Below are 20,118 nucleotides of genomic sequence, written 5' to 3'. Positions count from 1 at the left end.
TTTCTGTTCAGCACAGTGGCACTTTTCTCCCCAGGATCAAAACCCTGAAGCTTTCTTTTTTCTTTTTTTTTGTTATCTATTTTATATATAGTAGTGTATATGTCAATCCCGGTCTCCCAATTCATCCCACCACCCCACTCCTTGGTATCCAGACATTTGTTCTCTACATCTGTGTCTCTATTTCTGCTTTGCAAATAAGGTTATCTGTACCATTTTTCTAGATTCCACATATATGTGTTAATATACAATATTTGATTTTCTCTTTCTGACTTACTTCACTCTGTATGACAGTCTCTAGATCCATCCATGTCTCTGCAAATGACACAATTTCATTCCTTTTTATGGCTGAGTACTATTCCATTGTACATATGTACCACATCTTCTTTATTCATTCCTCTCTTGATGGACATTTAGGTTGCTTCCATGTCCTGGCTATTGTAAATAGAGCTGCAGTGAACATTGGGGTGCATGTGTCTTTTTGAATTATGGTTTTCTCTGGGAAAACCTTGAAGCTTTCTTTAACTTATTTTCTGTTGTTCATATGTCACTTAAATTCTTTATTGAATGATATGGCATATTAATGAATAAATTGAAGAATTATGAGGAAATGAATATAATCACCAAGTGCTATTTCTATAAAAATTTCTCTCACTCTTTATTCCTGCTCGAGACCCCAGCTTGAACTTCTACCATCTAGTGCATAATCACCCCCGTGAAGCCCCCAAACTGAACACTCAACCTCTAGGCTCCTACCCCTATAATTCATTGTCTAATCAAGTTTTCTAAGACACATTTTCAATCTATCAATCACCCTACAATGGCTTTCGATTTCCTTATGTCACTTTAGTTCAAACTGCTCATTTTGGCATTGAAAGATCACCACCAGCAGCCCCCCACCAAATGATCTCTCACTGCTACCAGCCCTGACCCCTCTGTTCCCGAACCTGGGGTCCTCACCCTACCACATCCCAAGGGCACTGGACGAAACCCTCAAACTTTGTGAAATAGAAATCTCTTATAATTATGTGGCTCCCTGCACGTCATCCTACAATAGCCCCTTTGCCTTTAGAATAAGACAATCTCTTCATCGGTATGATTATAGAGTCAACCATGTTTCAAGTGCTGGGCTGGGCAAAGACGAACAAGATATGGTCCTGGCTCCTCAGGGGTTCATAGTCTTAAACAAATGTCCTGTGAACTTGGCCCCTGCCTACCTCTGGCTCATTTGCCACTCTGCCTGAATCCTGTTCTCAGCCTTATTTAATTAATGACCACAGTTCTCTAAATGTGCCCTACTCTCTCACCTTCATGGGGAGACTGCCTGATACCTCCATCCTTGTCTGGCTCGGGGGTTCCCGTTCTGTGTTCCCTTGGCACCCCATAATGGCTTCTTTCACAGCATTACCAGGCTGTGTGGGAGGTCTCCCCATCCACGTGGTCAACAGGAACTGGGCTAGTTAACGCTTGCAGTAGCCAGTTATGTACCATATAACAATGGTGTTACTCTATTCTGATTATTGACATTTAAGCAATGATGGTTTGATTCTCTCCTTAAGAAAAAGGTCCACGTGTTTGAAAATTGTTATGAGCCATCCCTTTGTTGGGGGAATTCATCTTCCCTTGTGGACCTCACTTTGTCCTCACTTTGCCTTTTCCCACAGAGCTTGTGTCCCTACCCCATAGTAGTCTTAATTGTTCTCCTCTGGTCTCCTTCTTCCTAATCGTTTATGTTTCTCTCCTATTTAGGATTTTCCACCCTGGATCAAGTTTTCTGGGCATATAATTAGTTGACAATTAAACTGGCTCAGGGGTCAAACAAATGTGGTTTCAAATTCTAACTCTGCTGTGGTGAAGTGTGGAAAGTTACCAACCCTTCTCAACCTCAGAGTTTTCATATATAAACTGGGATAGTAAAAGACTATCTTACAGAATTTTTGTGATATTAAAAATACACTCCATGGAAAACACCACAGGAGCCAGGACTTGTGAGGAAATTCAAGTCTGCTTACCCATCCATCCAATAATGCTTTTTTACTCAGCTCCTAGTTTTTAACCACAGTCACCATTATAAAGATCATAGAGCTTTTTTTTTTTTTCATGCCTTACGCTTGGAGACAGATGGCACCAACAGAACTGGCCATCACAAAGACTCATATCAGAGACTTTTCAATCACTGAGCACATGAATAAATTATCAGCACATTCAGCGTCCTCCTGCACTCTCAGCAGAGACCTCGTCTCCTGCTTCCCAGAGAAAATAATGCCATCAGACAGGTACTTGCTCAGCCTCACTCCCCAAACCCCAAGCCTGTGCTGAGAGATGGTGCCTCCAACCTCCCTTTGGCCTCCTCAGAAACGTCTGCATCTGTTAACCTGCAAGCTTTCTCTGCTGACTTTAACCACTCGCCCTGCTAAATTCTCCCATCAGTAGGAACTGTCACTTGGCTCTGCAGTATGAGTCCTCATCCTGTGCAGACCAATGGAGCTTGGTATATGGTATGAAGAAATAGATCAGAATCCCCGTTCACTGGAGATTGATCTCCTCCACAAAGATGGCCCAACTACTGCTGATTTTCCATGTCTGTGAGGATCTACTACATTTGTGTGACCACATCAACCTAAATTAGACCCTCCCAAAGCTCCCTGTTTCATTCAGAGTAAACACAAACACCCTTACGGTGGCCTGGGAACCCATCCAAAGATGTGCCCGCCCTCAGAGCACCCGTGCTTGCTCTTTATTCTACCTGGAATGATCTTCCCCCAAATACCTGCTCAGCTACCTCCTCCTCATTCTTGCTTCACTGTAATGTCATCATCTCAGAAAGGTCCACCACCACCATCATCACTCTCCCTATCCCTCTTTCCTGCTTTTTTTCCATCATACTGTTTATTGACCACTATCTAACCTATCTCTTTTATTGATTTATTTTATTGATTGTCTGGCACACAAATGTACAAACATAAGCTTTATAGGCAGTTATTTTTGCCCACTTTATTCCTTGCTTTATCTCCAGCATTTAGAATACCTGACACAGAGTTGGCACTCAGTATACATTTGTTGAAGGAAGGAATAACCCTGCAATTGTCTGTGTATTACCTTAGTGACGCATTTTACAAATATTTATTGAGAACTTTCTGTGTGCAAAGCACAGTTCTAGGAGCTGAGAAAGTAAGGAACACAAAGGGCAAAGTCTCTGACTTTATGAAAATCTACATTATTTTTGGTTATTATACATTATTTTTTCTCTCTGTACAAATAGCAAGATTTCTGAAAGAAAGAAACCATGACTTTTGTACAGCCACAGAGCACCTTGATGAGAATAAGACATTCAGAATTGTTGCACTAACTGATCGATTTATACGTCTGGAAGAAAATCATAAACTTCATGACTATATAAGATCTTTTGGTTCTAAAATCCTTGACTGTAGAAATGTGAAAATATCAGTGAATAGATTTTGGGGGCTGGAGGAGAACATGGAGATTAGTTAGGAGGCTACTGCAGTTGCCCAGGTTGGGAAGACAACTGTTTGAACTAAGAAGAGACCGTCGAGAGCAGATCCCATGACAAGATTAAACATGCAAGTATTTTATGAGGAAAATGCTGTGTAAGAGAAAATAGGGAGGGAGTCTCTCCAAGCACAATGCAAATCTGACCCCAGTTAAAGGAGAGAGGGAAGGGTGGTTGGTGAAATTGCCCTAAATAGCCATACAGTTTAATAAAAGTTCAGCAAGGCCGTCAAGAAGATCTCAAGCTAAAGCCAGCTCTCAGAGTTTTATTCTCAGGAATGGGCCCGACAGTGTATATGCAGCAGTTAACGTTTGCTGGGAGCAGCGTGTGGAAAGCATGGATGCAGAATAAACCTGTATAGACATCTAAGATTTGGGAGCAAAGTTATGCCTTTCTTTGGAGATAATTATTCTACTTTTTAAAGATACAGTTTCTGACTTGCTACTGGATCCTACTGAAGACTGAACCCTTGATCACAGGTCAACGAGCTACCCTGCAATATGAGCTGCCCATCATCAAAGCCATAAAGTTGGGTGTGCATCACTGAACTTCTTCAAGAAGTGGTTCATATGAAATCACGTATGAGAAGATACTGAAAGCACAAGCACGTTACTGAGAAAGTAGCCCAGATTTTCTTCTCTTTTTCAGCCTACACCTATGACCTCCAGGGGAATTTGCTATAACCAGTTGACTGAGAATAAAAAAGTCAGATTTAGTTTATAGATAGCTCTGCATGATATGTTGGCACTACCCAAACTGAACAGCTGGAGCACTACAGCTCCAACCAGGAGTAACTCTTAAGGACAATTGTGAAGAGAAATCCTTCCAGTGGGCAGAATTTCAAGCAATACAGATATTTGTTCATTCTCCTGTAGGAAAAGGTGGCCAGAGGTACAGATCTATGCTGATTTATGTCCAGTGGCTAAAAGTTTGGCTGGATGGTCAAGAATCTGGAAAGAGCATAATTTGAAAATAGGTGGCAGTGGTGTCTGGCATATCCTTACAATTGAGTACTTCCCAGAAATACAAAAAGAACTACTGACCCATGCAACATCATGGATGAATCCCAGAATCATTATGCTAAGGAAATCATGTGGAATCAAAAAGAAACATACTATGTGATTCCAGTTGTGGGACATTATGGAAAAGGCAAATTCTATGACAGAAAACTGGTCAGTTGTCACCAGATGCTGGTGGAAGGAAGAGGTGACTACAAAAAGCACATGGAGAAATTTTGGGAGGAACTATTGTAGGTCTTGATTATGGTGGAAATTACACAATTATATGTGCTTGTCAAAATTATGGAGCTGTACAACAAAATGTGTGAATTTTACTGTGGAATGAATTTTAGTGAATGGAAGAAAAGACAAGTGGATGACAAGGTCTATTTTACAAAGATTATTATAAAAGGGGATATTCTATAAGAGAAGTATCCATTCATCAAGAAGATATAGCAATCTTTATGTATACAAGGCTAATAACAGAGCTTCAACACACATGAAACAAAAACTAAAGAAATTTTTAAAATACACAATTATGGTAGAAAATTTCAGTATTCCTCTGTAACAGTTATGAGAAGTTGGCAAAAAAATCTGTTAAGTGTATACAGAAGAATTGACCAACCACTATCAACCAAACTTATCTAATTGAGATTTACACAATTCTACCTCCAAAATAACAGGATATATATTCAAGTACACCTGGAATAGCCACAAAATAGACCAAATTCTGGACCATCAAAGGTTTTAAAATAAGTTAAAAAATTGAAATCATTCAGAGTTTATCCTAAGACCACAATGGAAATAAACTAGAAATTAATGATAGAATGTTACTGAGAAAATCACTAAATAATTGAAAATTAAGCAACACACATCTAAATAAGCCATAAATCAAAATATTTAGAAATCACAATGAAAATTAGAAAATATTTTGGACTGAGTGAAATAAAGAAACTACACATAAAAATTTGTGAAATGCAGCCAATGCAGTTCTTAGGGGAAAATCTATAAGCTTGAATGCTTAAAATCAATGATATAAGTTTCTATCTTGAGAAACTAGAAAAGTAGGATCAAATAAACTTAACATAAGAATATGGAAAGAAAAAATTAAAAAAATAGGAAACAAAAAATAACTGAAAAAAATCAATGAAAACAAAAACTAGTTCTTTAATGAGATCAATAATGTTAATAAACCTCTAGTCAGACTGGTCATAAAAAAAGAGAAGACACGATGAACCAATATCGGTAATGAAAACGGGATATTACCACAGATCCTCCAAACTGTAAGAAGAACTGTAAATAATTTTATACCAATAAATTTGACAACTCAAATAATTGATGCATTTCTATAACAAAACACAAACTACCAAAGCTCAGTCAAGAAGGAATAGATCATCTGAATAGCTACATATCTAATAAGGAAATTGAATTCATAGTTAAAAATCTTCCAAAAAAGGAAATTTTAGGCTTTATTGGTGAATTTACCATGTTTTTATTTATTTTTTAAAATTTATTTATTTTTAAAATTTTACTTATTTATCTTTCAGCTGTGCCACATGGCATGTGGGATCCTAGTTCCCCAACCAGGGATTGAACCTGTGCCCCCTGCATTGGAAGGGTGGAGTCTGAACCACTGGACCTCCAGGGAAGTCCTGAATTTACTGTGTTTTTAAAGATGAAATGATGCCATTTTTACAGAAATGCTTCCAGAAAATCAAAGAAGGCTAGGATTACCCTAATACAAAAACTAGATAGACATTACAAGAAAGGAAATTACAAATATTTCTCATGAATACAGATGCAAATATCTTTAACAAAATTTTAACAGTCACATCCAACACTATCTAAAATACCTAAATTATAATATTTAAAGACTGTGATGATTACTGTGATGCATCAACTTGACTGGGCCAGAGTATGCTCATATATCTGGTAAAATGTCATTTCTGGGTGTATTTATAAGAGTGTTTCCAGAAGAAATTAGCATTTGAACTGAGTAAAGCTATCGCCCTTCCCAGTATGTGGGAGCATCATCCATGCACTGAGGGCACAAACAGAACAAAGAATGTGGAGGAAATTTGGAAGGCTGAATTCTCTCTCTGCCTGACTAGTTGAGCTGAAACATCGTCTTCTCCTGCCCTTGGCTGAAACTAACTTATACCGTCCGCACTCTGATTCTCAGAACTACTACCATCAGCTTTCCTGGGACTCCAGCTTGCAGAAGGCAGATCATGGGATTTCTCAGACTACATAATTGTGTGAGCTAATTTCTTATTTTATTTTTATATATATATATATACATGTCTTTTATTGTTCTATATGTCTTTTGTTGATTCTGTTTTTCTGGAGAACCCTGACTAATAAAATGATCAGGTAGAGTTCAGTCGAAGAATGTGGGTTTAACATTTAAAACAGAATTTTAAAAATTAAATATGATCTCAAAGATGATGAAGCATTGGGCAAAATTTACACCCATTCATGATTTTAAATCACAAACACACACACACAAACACACAGAAGTATAGGAACAGAGTTAAACTTTCTAAAGTGGTCATCTATGAAAACCCTACAGCTAACACCACATTTAATGTTGAAAGGCTGACTGCTTTCTCCCTAGTATCGGGAACAAAGCAGTATGTTCTCATCACTTCTATTCAACACTGTACTGGAAAAACTAGCTACTGCAATAAGGCAAAACAAAAAGTAAAACTGACTTTATTCATAGACTTAGAAAATCTTGATAATTCTAAAACAAGCTACTAGATCTAATAAGTCCATTTAGCAAGGTCTCAGAACCCAAGGCCAATATACAAAAATTAATTGTAATTTTAGGTAGTAGCAATGGATGAATGGAAATGAAATTTAAAAACCAGTAACACAATATCAAAAAATATCAAATACTTAACAGTAAATATAACAAAGATTTATAAGAACTCTGCCCTGGAAATTATTAAACATTATTAAGAAAATTAAAGACCTCAGTAAGTGGTAGTTTATTACTATGCTTGTGAATTAGAAGACTTAAAACTGTTAAGATGTTAGTTCTCTTCACATTGCTCTACTCAATACAATCCATGTGAAAGTCACAAGTGATTTTCTGTTGTTGTTTATGTTTGTTTCTTTTTTTGTGAAAATCCACAAGCTGTTTCTAAAATGTATATGGAAAGGCAAAGGACCTCAAACAGCAAAATCAGCATCAAAGAAGATAACAGTAGGATAATTTACATTAGCACCTATCAAGACTTACTTACATCTACACTGATTAAAATAACAGGGACTGCCACAAGTATAGACGGATACACTAGTGGGACAAAATGGAGAGAAACACAAACACATCTACAGTTATCTGATTTATAAAAAAGGCTCCATTGCAATTCACTGAGGGAGAGGCTGCTCTTTATAATAAATAGTGTTGTGCCAATTGTACCTCCATGTGGAAAATAATGAACCTGATCACTACCTGAGCCCCCACCGCCCCCACCAAAACACAAATAGACCCATATCTGACCTCTTCTAAAATAAAACATAGGATAATATTTTCATAACCTTGGAATGGGCAAATTTTTTTTAAAACAGGACAAGGAAGGAATCAAGATGGCAGAGTAGGAGGATGCAGAGCTCACCTCCCCACAAGAATACATTAAACGTACACCTACATGTGGAACAATTCTCACTGAAAACGACCTGGAGACTGGCAGAAAGACTCCTGTACAACCGAGGCTGTAAGACAGTTACATGCTTGGTCAGGTAGGAAGGGAAGAGAAGTGATCAGGAGGGGACCTATGCCCCTGGGAGGGGACTCAGAAGAAAAGGGAGATTACACAGGTGGTGACCCTCCCTGGGCAGTGAGCAGTCAAGCCACATATTGGTCCCCACAGAGCTGGGGTCCAACCAGGGAACGGCGAGCCCCCTTGGCTGGTTGGAGGGCTAGTGGGACTAACAGGAGGTCTTCTGTGTGGGAAGCATGGATTCCACTTGCGTGGAATGCACGGATGCATGTTTGCCCCCGAAGCAGGGAAAAGAGGGTGGAAAGGGTGCATTGACACCACCTGGCTGTCTGACTGGTTTCCCACAACCGCTCCACTCACATCCAAGCCTGAGCTGAATGATTCTCCAGCAGCGTTTGCCTCGTGTTGCAGCTCCACACTGGAGTGGTGGCTGCCATGCCTGAGGGAAAAGCTTGACCATGAGACACTGTGGCAGCACAAACCCTACGCAGCGTCTGAGCAGGGAGGGGCAGCCATTACCGGTGACTGCACAGGTGGTGCGTCAGAGGCAGACCAGATCTCTAACGGCAGACAGATCGCCGCACCCGGTGCCACGACCCTTGCCTGAATACCCGCACCAGACCCTCCTGCCCTGGCACTGTTCCTCTCCAGAGCTCAGGATGCCGGTGCTGGGAGAGGCAAGAGCACACAATTAGAGGGAACTGAGTTAGTTAGGACCTGACCCTCAGGGTTTCTCCTGCTCCAGCAACTTGGGACCTGACCCTGCCTCCTAGAGGGCACTGATGGCCACTGAGTAGAGGAGAAGCCCTAGTTCACACCTGGATCCAGCCCTAGCCCCTCCTTCTCCAGCCCCACTCCTTACCAAGGTGATAGCTGCCAGCACACCCTGAGGAAAGGTGTGACTTGTGTTCATGTCAAATCCAGCTCTCCCACCAAAGGCATTGGGCACACACAGTCTGTATAGGGATGCTCCCACATAAGGACACCCTTAAGAAGCACCATAGGTAATAGTTTCTCCTAATTTCATAGAGATAGAGAAAGATGAGCAAAATGAAAAGACAGAGGAATTTGTCTCAATTGAAAGAGAGAAAACCCCTAAAAAAACTAATGAAAGAAATACACAGTTTACTGGATAGAGACTTCAAAGTATGAGTAATAATAACGCTGACTGAATCAGGAAAAGAATAGATGAACACAGAATTTTAACACAGAACTAGAAAATATAAAAAAGAGCCAGCAGAACTTAAGAATACAATAACTGAAAAGAAAAACACACTAGAAGGAATTAACAGCAGACTAGATCAGACAGAACACATAAGTGATCTGAAAGGTAGAAGAATAGAAAACACCCAATCAAAAAGAAAAATTAAAAAATAATGAAAACTGTTTAAAGGATCTTTGGAATAACATCAAGTGTGCCAACATTCACATTACATGGGTCCCAGAAGGAGAAGAGAGAGAGAAGGTGGTTGAAAATGTATTTAATAGAATTCAGGCTGAAAACTAAGCATGAAGAAGGAAACAGATATCCAGGTACAGAAAGAACAGAGGGTCCTAAACAAGATGTACCCAAACAGACCCACACCAAGACATATCACAATTATAATGGCAAAAGTTAGAGAATTCTAAAGGTAGCAAGAATCATATATAACAAAGAGTCATATACAAGGAAACCCCCATAAGGCTATCAGCTGATATTTCTGTAGAAACTTTGTATGCCAGAAGGGAGTAGCATGATATACTTAAAGTGCTGAATGGGAAAAACCTACAATCTAGGATACTCTATCCAGCAAGATTATCATTTTGACTTGAAGGAGAGAGAAAAAACCACTCAATCCAAAACTAAAAGAGTTCATCAATACTAAACTGACCCTCAAAGAAATGTTAAAGAGTGTCATCTAAATGGAAAGGAAAATGGTATAACAAGAAGTATCTATATAAAAGGAAAAATTCCAGTAGTTAAGGCAAATGTATAGTAAAGGTTGAGGATCAACCACTTAAATAAACTAGTATGGAGTTTAAATACAAAATTGTAAAATCAAGAATAACTACAATAATCAGCAAAGGCATAAAAATGAAGATATAAAATATGACATCAAAAATACAAAATGTGAACAGCAAAGTCCTACTGTATAGCACAGGGAACCATATAAAAAATATAAAGTGTGGGGCTTCCCTGGTGGCGCAGTGGTTGAGAGTCCGCCTGCCGATGCAGGGGACACGGGTTCGTACCCCGGTCCGGGAAGATCCCACATGCCGCGGAGCGGCTGGGACCGTGAGCCATGGCCGCTGAGCCTGCGTGTCCGGAGCCTGTGCTCCGCAATGGGAGAGGCCACAGCAGTGAGAGGCCCGCGTACCGCAAAAAAAAAAAAAAATAATATATATATATATATATATATATATATATATATATATAAAGTGTGAACAACAAAGTCCTACTGTATACCACAGGGAACTATATTCAATATCCTATAATAAACCATAATGAAAAAGAACATGAAAAAGTATATATATACTTTTTTTTTTTTTTTTGCAGCACGTGGGCCTCCCACTGTGTGGCCTCTCCTGCTGCAGAGCAAGGCTCTGGACGCGCAGGCCCAGCAGTCATGGCCCACGGGCCCAGCCACTCTGTGGCACGTGGGACACCCCCGGACCAGGGCACGAACCCATGCCCCCTGCACCGGCAGGCAGACTCCCAACCACTGCGCCACCAGGGAAGCCCCTATATATACTTTTATATATATATAGTATAAACTTACTTTGCTGTTCACCAGAAACATAGCATTGTAAATCAACTATACTTCAATAAAAAGAAAAAAAAAAACTGTGGGGGAAAGGAATAAAAAATGTAGATCTTTTAGAATGTTTGAACTTAAAAGACTACCTGTTTAAAACAAATAGATATAGCTATAGGTCAACATATAGGAACCCCATTGTAACCACAAATCAAAAATCTACAACAGATACAAAAAAAAATAAGAGAGAAAGAAATTCAAGCATACTACTAAAGAAAATCATCAAACTACAAGGGAAGAAAGTAAAAGTAAGAGGAAAGAACAGAGAAGAGCTACAAAAACAAACAATAAACAAGAAAACAATTAACAAAATGGCAATAAATACACACCTATCAATAATTATTTTAAATGTCAATAAACTCAGTGCACCAATCAAAAGACATAAGGTGGCTGATTGGATTAAAATAAACAAGACTCATCTATATGCTGCTTACAAGAGACTCACTTCAGAACTAAAGACACACACAGACTGAAAGTGAGGGGACAGAAAAATATATTTCATGCAAATAGAAATGACAAGAAAATAGCGGTAGCGATATTCATATCAGACAAAGAGACTTTAAAACAAAGTCTATAAGAAAAGACAAAGAAGGGCATTATATAATGATAAAGGGATCAACACAAGGAGAGAACACTGCACTTGTTAACATGTATACACCAAATACAGGAGCACCTAATTATATAAAGCAAATATAAACAGATATAAAGGGAGAAACTGACAACAATACTGTAATCGTAGGGGACTTTAACACCCCACTTACATAAATGGACAGATCATCCAGACAGAAAATCAATAAAGCAACAGTGGTCTTAAATGATACAATAGACCAGTTGGACTTAATAGATATCTACAGGGCATTCCATCCAAAAAGAGAAGAATACACACTCTTTTCAAGTATACATGGAACTTTCTCCAGGGTATATCACATGCTAGGCCACAAAACAAACCTTAACAAATTTAAGATGATAGAAATTATATCAAGCATTTTTTCCAGCCACAATAGTATGAAACTAGAAATCAATTATATGAAGAAAAATGGGAAAAACACAAACATGTGGGGACTAAACAATATGCTCTAAAAAAACCAATGGGTCAATAAAGAAATCAAAGAGGGAATCAGAAAATACCTCAAAACAAATGAAAATGGAACTTTCCAAAATCCATGAGATACAGCAAAAACAGTTCTAAGAGGGAAGTTTATAGTGATGCAGGCATACCTCAAGAAGCAAAAAAAATATCAAATAAGCAACCTAACCTTTCATCAAAAGGAATTAGAAAAAGAAGAACAAAGAACAAACCAAAATCAAACAAAGACACTACAGAAAAAGAAAATTAGAGGCCAATATCTCTGATGAATATAGATGCAAATATCCTCAACAAAATATTAGCAAATCGATTTGAACAATATATAAAAAGGATCATACACTATGAAGTGAGATTTATTTCAGGGATGCCAGGGTGGTTTAATATTCACATATCAATGTGATACACCTCATTAACAAAAGGAAGGATAAAAAAATCACATGATCATCTCAATCGACACAGAAAAAGCGTCTCACATAGTTCAACATCCATTCACGATAAAAGCTCTCAACAAAGTGGATATAGAGGGAACATACTTCAACATAACAAAGGCCATATATGACCAATCCACAGCTAACATCGTACTCAGTGGTGAGAAGCTGAAAGCTTTTCCTCTAAAATCAGGAAATACACAAGGATGCCCACTCTCACCACTTCTAGTTAACATAGTATTGGAAGTTCTAACCACAGCAATCAGACAATAAAAAGAAATAAAAGGCATCCAAATTGAAGGGAAGAAGTAAAACTGCCACTGGTTGCAGATGACACAATACTATACATGGAAAACCCTAAGGCCTCCACCAAAAAAACTGTTAGAACTAATAAATGAATTCATTAAAGTTGCAGAATACAAGATTCATATATGTTGCTTTTTATACACTTATAATGAGCTATCAGAGAAATTAAGGAAACAATCCCATTAACATTCACATCAAAAAGAATAAAATATCTAGCAATAAACTTAACCCAGGAGGTGAAAGAACTATACTCTGAAAACTACAAAACATTGATAAAGAAATTTGAAAATGATACAAAGAAATTGAAAGATATCTTGTGTTCTTGGCTAGGAAGAATTATTATTGTTAAAATGGCCACACTACCCAAAGCAATCTACAGATTAAATGCAATGTCTATCAAAATATCCATGATATTCTTCACAGAACTAGGACAAATAATCCAAATTTATATGGAACCATAAAAGACCTCAAACAGCCAAACCAAGAGAAAAAAGAACAAAGTGGGAAGTATCATGCTCTCTGATATCAGACTATACAATAAAGCTACAGTCATTAAAACAGCATAGTGTTGGTATAAAAACAGACACATAGATCAATGGAACAGAAAACACAGCCTAGAAATAAACCCACACACTTATGGTCAATTAATCTATGACAAAGGAGGCAAGAAAATACAATGGAGAGAAGACAGTCTCTTCAATAAGTGGTGCTGGGAAAACTGGACAGCTACATGGAAAAAAATGAGACTAGAACATTTCTCACACCATATACAAAAATAAGTTCAAAATGTATTAAAGACCTAAATGTAAGACCTGAAACAATAACACTCTTAGAAGAAAACATAGGTGGAACACTCTTTGATATAAATTGTAGCATGGTTTCTTGAATCTTTCTCCTAAGGCAAAAGAAACAAAAGCAAAAATAAACAAATGGGAGCTAATTAAACTTAAAAGCCTTTGCACAGCAAAGGAAACCAACAACAAACTGAAAAGGCCACCTACTTAATGAGAGAAAATATTTGCAAATGATATAACTGATAAGGCATCAATATCCAAAATCTATAGCCAGCTCACACAACTCAATATCAAAAAAACAAAGAAACCAATTAAAAAACGGGCAGAAGTCCTGAAAAGACATTTCTCCAAAGAAGATATACAGATGGCCAAAAGGCACATGAAAACATGCTCAATATTGCTAAACTTTAGAGAAATGCAAATCAAAACCACAATGAGATATCACCTCACACCTGTCAAAGTGGCTATCATCAAAAGTCTACAAATAACAAATGTTGGTGATGACGTGCAGAAGAGGAAACCCTCATATACTGTTGGTGGGATTGTAAATTGGTGCAGCCACTGTTGAAAACAGTAGAAGTTTCCTTAAAAAACTAAAAATAGAAATACAATGTGATCCAGCAATTCTATGGCTAGGTATATATTCAAAGAAAAAAAAAAAACAAATTCAAAAACGTACATGCACCCCAATGTTCATAGCAGCATCATTTACAATTGCCAAGATATAGAAACAATGTAAGTGCCCACTGACAGATGAATGGATAAAGAAGATGTGGTACATACATGCAATGGAATATTACTCAACCATAAAAAAGAATAAAATTCTGCCATTTGCAACAGTTTGGATGGACCTAGAGAGTATTACACTTAGTGAAATAAGTCAGACAGAGAAAGGCAAATATTCTATGCTATCACTTATATGTGGAATCTAAGAAATAAAACAAATATATGTGACAAAACAGAAAAAGACTCACAAATATAGAGACCAAACTAGTGGTTATCAGTGGGGAGAGGACTGCGTGGGTGGAGAGGCAAGATAGGGGTATGGGATTAAGAGACACAAACTATTATGTATAAAATAAATAAACAACAAGGATATACTCTATGGGACAGGAAAATATAGCTATTATTTTGTAATAAATTTAAATGGATTATAATGTATAAAAATATTAAATCACTATGTTGTACACCTGAAACTAATATTGTAAATCAACCATACTTCAATTTAAAAAAAGAAATAAGGGCTTCCCTGGTGGCCCAGTTGTTGAGTCTGCCTGCCGATGCAGGGGACGTGGGTTCGTGCCCCGGTCCAGGAAGATCCCACATGCCGCGGAGTGGCTGGGCCCGTGAGCCATGGCCGCTGAGCCTGCGCGTCCGGAGCCTGTGCTCCGCAATGGCGGGAGAGGCCACAACAGTGAGAGGCCCGCGTACGGCAAAAAAAAGAAAGAAAGAAAACAGTATAAAAAATAAAAATCACTAATGATAAAAGAAAATCAGTACACTGGACTTCATTAAAGTTAAAAATTTCTATTCATCAAAAACACTATTGGGGCTTCCCTGGTGGTTCAGTGGTTGAGAGTCCGCCTGCCGATGCAGGGGACACAGGTTCGTGCCCCGGTCCAGGAAGATCCCGCATGCCGCGGAGCAGCTGGGCCCGTGAACCATGGCCGCTGGGCCTGCGAGTCCGGAGCCTGCGCGTCCGGAGCCTGTGCTCCGCAACGGGAGAGGCCACAGCAGTGAGAGGCCCGCGTACCACAAAACAAAACAAAACACTATTAAAAAAGTAAAAGGCAAGCACATCACAGACCAGTAAAAGATATTTCAAATATTTATATAAAATACATAAAGCCATTTAGGATTGCTAAAAAGTAATTTTCAAATTAATAATAAAAAGATCATTCAAAAGAAATATAAGCAAAGATTAAAAAGACACTTCAGGAAGGAAGTTATAAAAATGGACTTTAAACATACGCAAGAATTCTCAGTATCATTCCGCATTAGGAAAATATGCAAATTAAAATCACGAGATACCACTATACATCCACTATGGCTAAAATTAAAAATCAGTATCAAGTTTGGTGTAAATTTGAATTAAATGAAGCTCCCTTACGTTGATTATAGGTGTGTAACTTGATACAAATGTTTCAGGAAACTCTTTGGTAGTACCAACTAAAATAAATATACCTATGTCCAAGAACGGAATTGAGCAATTCCTTTTTTGAACACATTCCCAACCAGAGTAAGTGCTTATAGCCAACCAAACACATGGTCAAGAATATTTATAGTATCTTTACTCATAATATCCCCAAATCATAACCTAAATTTTCATCAGCGATAGAGGAAATAAACTGGAATATTCATATAACAGAGTACTACACAACAGAGTAAAAGAATGAACTACTGATAATACAACAAAAGCAGCAATGACTCCCAGTGCCATAATGATAAGTGAAAAATCAAGCAAATCTCGTCCTAAGTTTATATGACAGGTGTCAGAATAGTAGTGCCCTTATGTGGGAGAAATAAAAAGGAAGGACACAGTTGAATAAAATCATCTGTGAAGCCAGAGTAGATAAAGGGAGGATTCCCTAAAAGAATATTGACATGAAGCATTCAGTGAAGTCAGAGCACTTGCTTATGCAAAACAAATGCTGACGAGTTTTTCATAAAGGAGTGATCCATTCTAGCAAATGGTGCTTATGGTATATAATGTCAGCAACTGAGAATGAAACACTCAGATGGAGAATGTGGATATCGTTGGTGACCTTGAGCTCCGCAGAGCACTTTCAGGGGTGCTGCAGGAACTAAAGTGTGATTGGTGGGTTCAAGAGGTTGCGGATGAAGAGAGCTGGGCCCGGGGAACAGAGATAATATTTGTTATGAGTTGTGTAATGCAGGACAGAGAAATGGGGCAGAGGCTGGGTGGAGAATGGGAGGTCGAGGGACTTCCTCATGATAGAAACTATTATAAGGTTATATGCTGATTCAGCTAAAAGGGAAATTTTAAAGATATATGCAGGGAGCAGATGGGACACTGTCACAAGGAGAGCCCTGGTAGAGAATTTTTCTGGTGAAACCTTGTTTCAGTCACAAATACATATGATTCCTGTTGCCATTGACTTAATTTAGAAATTCCAGTCACCCAAATACTATAGCTTGTTTTAAGTTTCATAACTTTCTAAGCAGTGTGTTTAACTGATGGATTTTTCCATGCAAGAGTCCAAAGGTGCATTGCTGTCTTACAAACACGAGTGTTGTGTTCTGCTTCTGCTCCATGAAGTGATGGGGCAGCAGAAATGCCCTTTTACCACAAAAATGTCTGAGAACACAAGGACCCCTGGAAAACTGTTGAATTACCAAGTGGGAAAATATATTGTTCTTTTAGAAATGGAAATTTCTCATAGGAAAATGCAGTGAGTTTTCTCTTGTTCTATTCAAAATAAATAAACATAACCATAGAATAAATGTTTTTTTAATCCAAAATATAACACCATAGATTTACTAACTTTAAGAAACTCCTGAGTATTTTTAGATCTATGGGGAGACATGAACACTGAACATTACTATTAAAATGCAAAATAGTTATGATTTTTGCTCACTTTCCTCTGTAAAAGTAAAATAAATATTGGATCATCTATGGTTGTCTTATCTCTTTCTCTACTGGGTTTTCTTGTTAGTGGAGTGTTAATTTTATCACATTCCACTTATACAGTATGCTATAATAATTTTTACACTCTAATACGTAATTCCGTGAAGAGGCAGTGAACAATGTTCTCAATTTAACATTGCTCAAAATGACCTTAATGGTGATATTTCCTGAATATTTGAACATAAAACCTCTATCTTGTTTAATATCTTTTGCTCACATTTTCTATGATTTTATTCACATGTGTATGGAGAGATGAAAAGCCAACCTATGTTCACTAACAATGGAAGTCAGTAGAGCATTAGCCCTAAAGCTCATTCTCAAAAACAAGTTGATTTGCTTCAGGTGGCTGCCTTTGTATGCACCGTCAACTGAGGCTGACTAGCTGGTAGCTTGTGCACATATTCACTGTTTCGTTCTTGAAGCTAATTGTTGGGAACTTAGGAGTCTTCATGCCAGAAAGCCTTCGTGGTGACACGCAAACTATTGCATTAAGAAAATAAGGGTCAGCTCAACTGAAATATATTCCTTACAGACATTTTCTCAATGGTGAGCTTTGGTGGGGATGTTTTACTTTGGGATGAACAAAACAGCAAAGAATCCCTTTGGCGTGATTTCAGGTTTCTCATGTGTTTTTAATGTAATGGTTTGTGCCTTATTTGCAGATGACACAGTGAAGCAGGGTCCTCGGTTTTTAGCTGTATCCTGACAACAACATTGTCATATAATAATTCCGGTCTATATTTACCTTGTTTCTTCTACTTTCCTTCTTCCTATTATGTATTTTGCTGAAAATCAGAACATATTCCTTATTGTAGCATGGTATATATATTCAGCAGACTTACTTTAAAAATAGATATAATTCATGAAATGAAATTTTATTCAACACCCATATTTGTATTAAGCACACATATTGAGGTGATGGAATTTGCATTAGGGGACCTGTCAGAATTCTTATCTTTCTCATGTTCCTATTTTTCTTAACCTGAAAATAGAGAACTTGACTCCAAAGATATGGTGTTACTCCGAATTAAATTTTAAATGATATATAATTAGGTTTGTATTTGACTTATAAATTAGTTATATTCTTGGCAACAGGAACCAGAGACTTGGCTGGTGGAAGGAAATAACAAATTCTTCCTTCCCTTGTTTTGTCCGAATTCCTTCCTTCCTCTGTCAAAAATCACAATGCCCTCTTCGAAAAGAACACATCATGAGTCAGAGAGATCCTGACTCTCCTGTTTTCATTATGTGTAAACCAGCGTCACACATGACACAGTTCAACGCCGGGGTCCTGCCTGTCTATTACCCTAAATGGCAGTGCCTGTGACACGTGTAGGCAGACCTCCTCTCTTAGCAGCTCACAGATTTGAGCAAATTGGGAGGGGTGGGGGAGGGAGAAACTTATCAATCTTACTCCTTCATCCCCAGAATAAAGCAAGCGCCAGCTTGACTGTTTGGGAACATGTCAGAAACTCAAGAAGACATTATTTTCAAGAAACCTACATGCAAGGAGAGGCACTTCCCGAGATGGACAATAGGATTTGTGAGAGCAGGTTTCCAAGGGCCTCCCATGTGGTCCGAGGCTCAGGATACAGCTGTGTGACTGAGCAACAAAGGAATTTTCAAAGGGTTCCTGGACAGTGATGAATAAAATTATTCATCTAAAGGCAGGTGCAGTAAAAAGGAGAAACACTGTTAACTCCCAAGATGGAGAATACATGTAAGGGTCCAAGAGAACGAGAGCAAGAAAATTGCAGAAAGCCAGCTCAGATGTGCATGGCAATGCTGCTAAATTAGTAATACAGCCTCAGGCTTTTTGCCAAGAAAACTGCCAACACCGTGGCTTAAATTGTCATGGGACGTGTTTGTCATGTAGTATGTTTAAAAAGTCAGATTTCACTCTCCTTATCTAGTGGAGAACAAGAAATATGTATATTTAAAATGCCCCATTGCAATCTAGCCCATAGGTTATATGAAACACACTATTTTTTCAGATCATAGATTTTTCAGTTTACTACTAAGCTTTTCCTTGCTTATCAAGATGGAGGATTTAATTAACTAAAAAAAAAAAATCTACTGATCAATCCCTCTTTGAAAGAGATCATGGAATGTTCCCAAATTAAAAAGAGAGGAGCCCCGCTAAGTCGGTTGTCACTTTTGGATCCTTTCTTGCAAATTTTCAGACAGCAAGACAAACTCTGCCACAGGTCGGTCTAACCAGGCATTCTGGTGGGAAAGGCCCTCATGAACACTGTATGTATTAATGGTTCCTGCCAGTTTAAGCTCTGCAAAACTGTGCCTGTTCCTCAGAGATAAGGATTGGATTCCTCTGCGTCTTTACAAAATATTCATTCATTAATTTATCCAACTAATAGTTATTGAGTGTTTATTATGTGCCAGACCCTTTAAGAGAGCCTTGTTTACTGCTACTCAGTGTAAACTTTAGAAGAATGTGAACTATATATGAACCTAAAACTTTGCAGTTTTTTTGAATATGCTGAATTAATACCACCATTAAGATAAAAATTCTAAGGGTGATTATTGTTTTCTTTCTTTTTTTTTAATCTGTTTCTTCTATCTTAAATTATATGCTTCTGGGAGCAAGTATTGAATCCAGGTTGTTCTCATTTTTTTCTCCTGGACATTGCCTCTGTCGAAGGCCCTCAATATTTTCTGCAGATACTAACTCAGATACAAACAGATAAGTATACAAATATGATAATTATTTATTGCAAAAGGCAAAATGTTGATTGAATGACTATAATTAAGTAGCACATGCCTATTGTTTATAATCAGTTATTCTATCCATCCACCCATCCATCCTT

This window comes from Pseudorca crassidens, chromosome 2 (assembly GCF_039906515.1).
Source record: "Pseudorca crassidens isolate mPseCra1 chromosome 2, mPseCra1.hap1, whole genome shotgun sequence".
NCBI lineage: Eukaryota > Metazoa > Chordata > Mammalia > Artiodactyla > Delphinidae > Pseudorca > Pseudorca crassidens.
The sequence above is the reverse complement of the archived record's forward strand: the minus strand, read 5'-3'. Positions refer to the sequence as shown.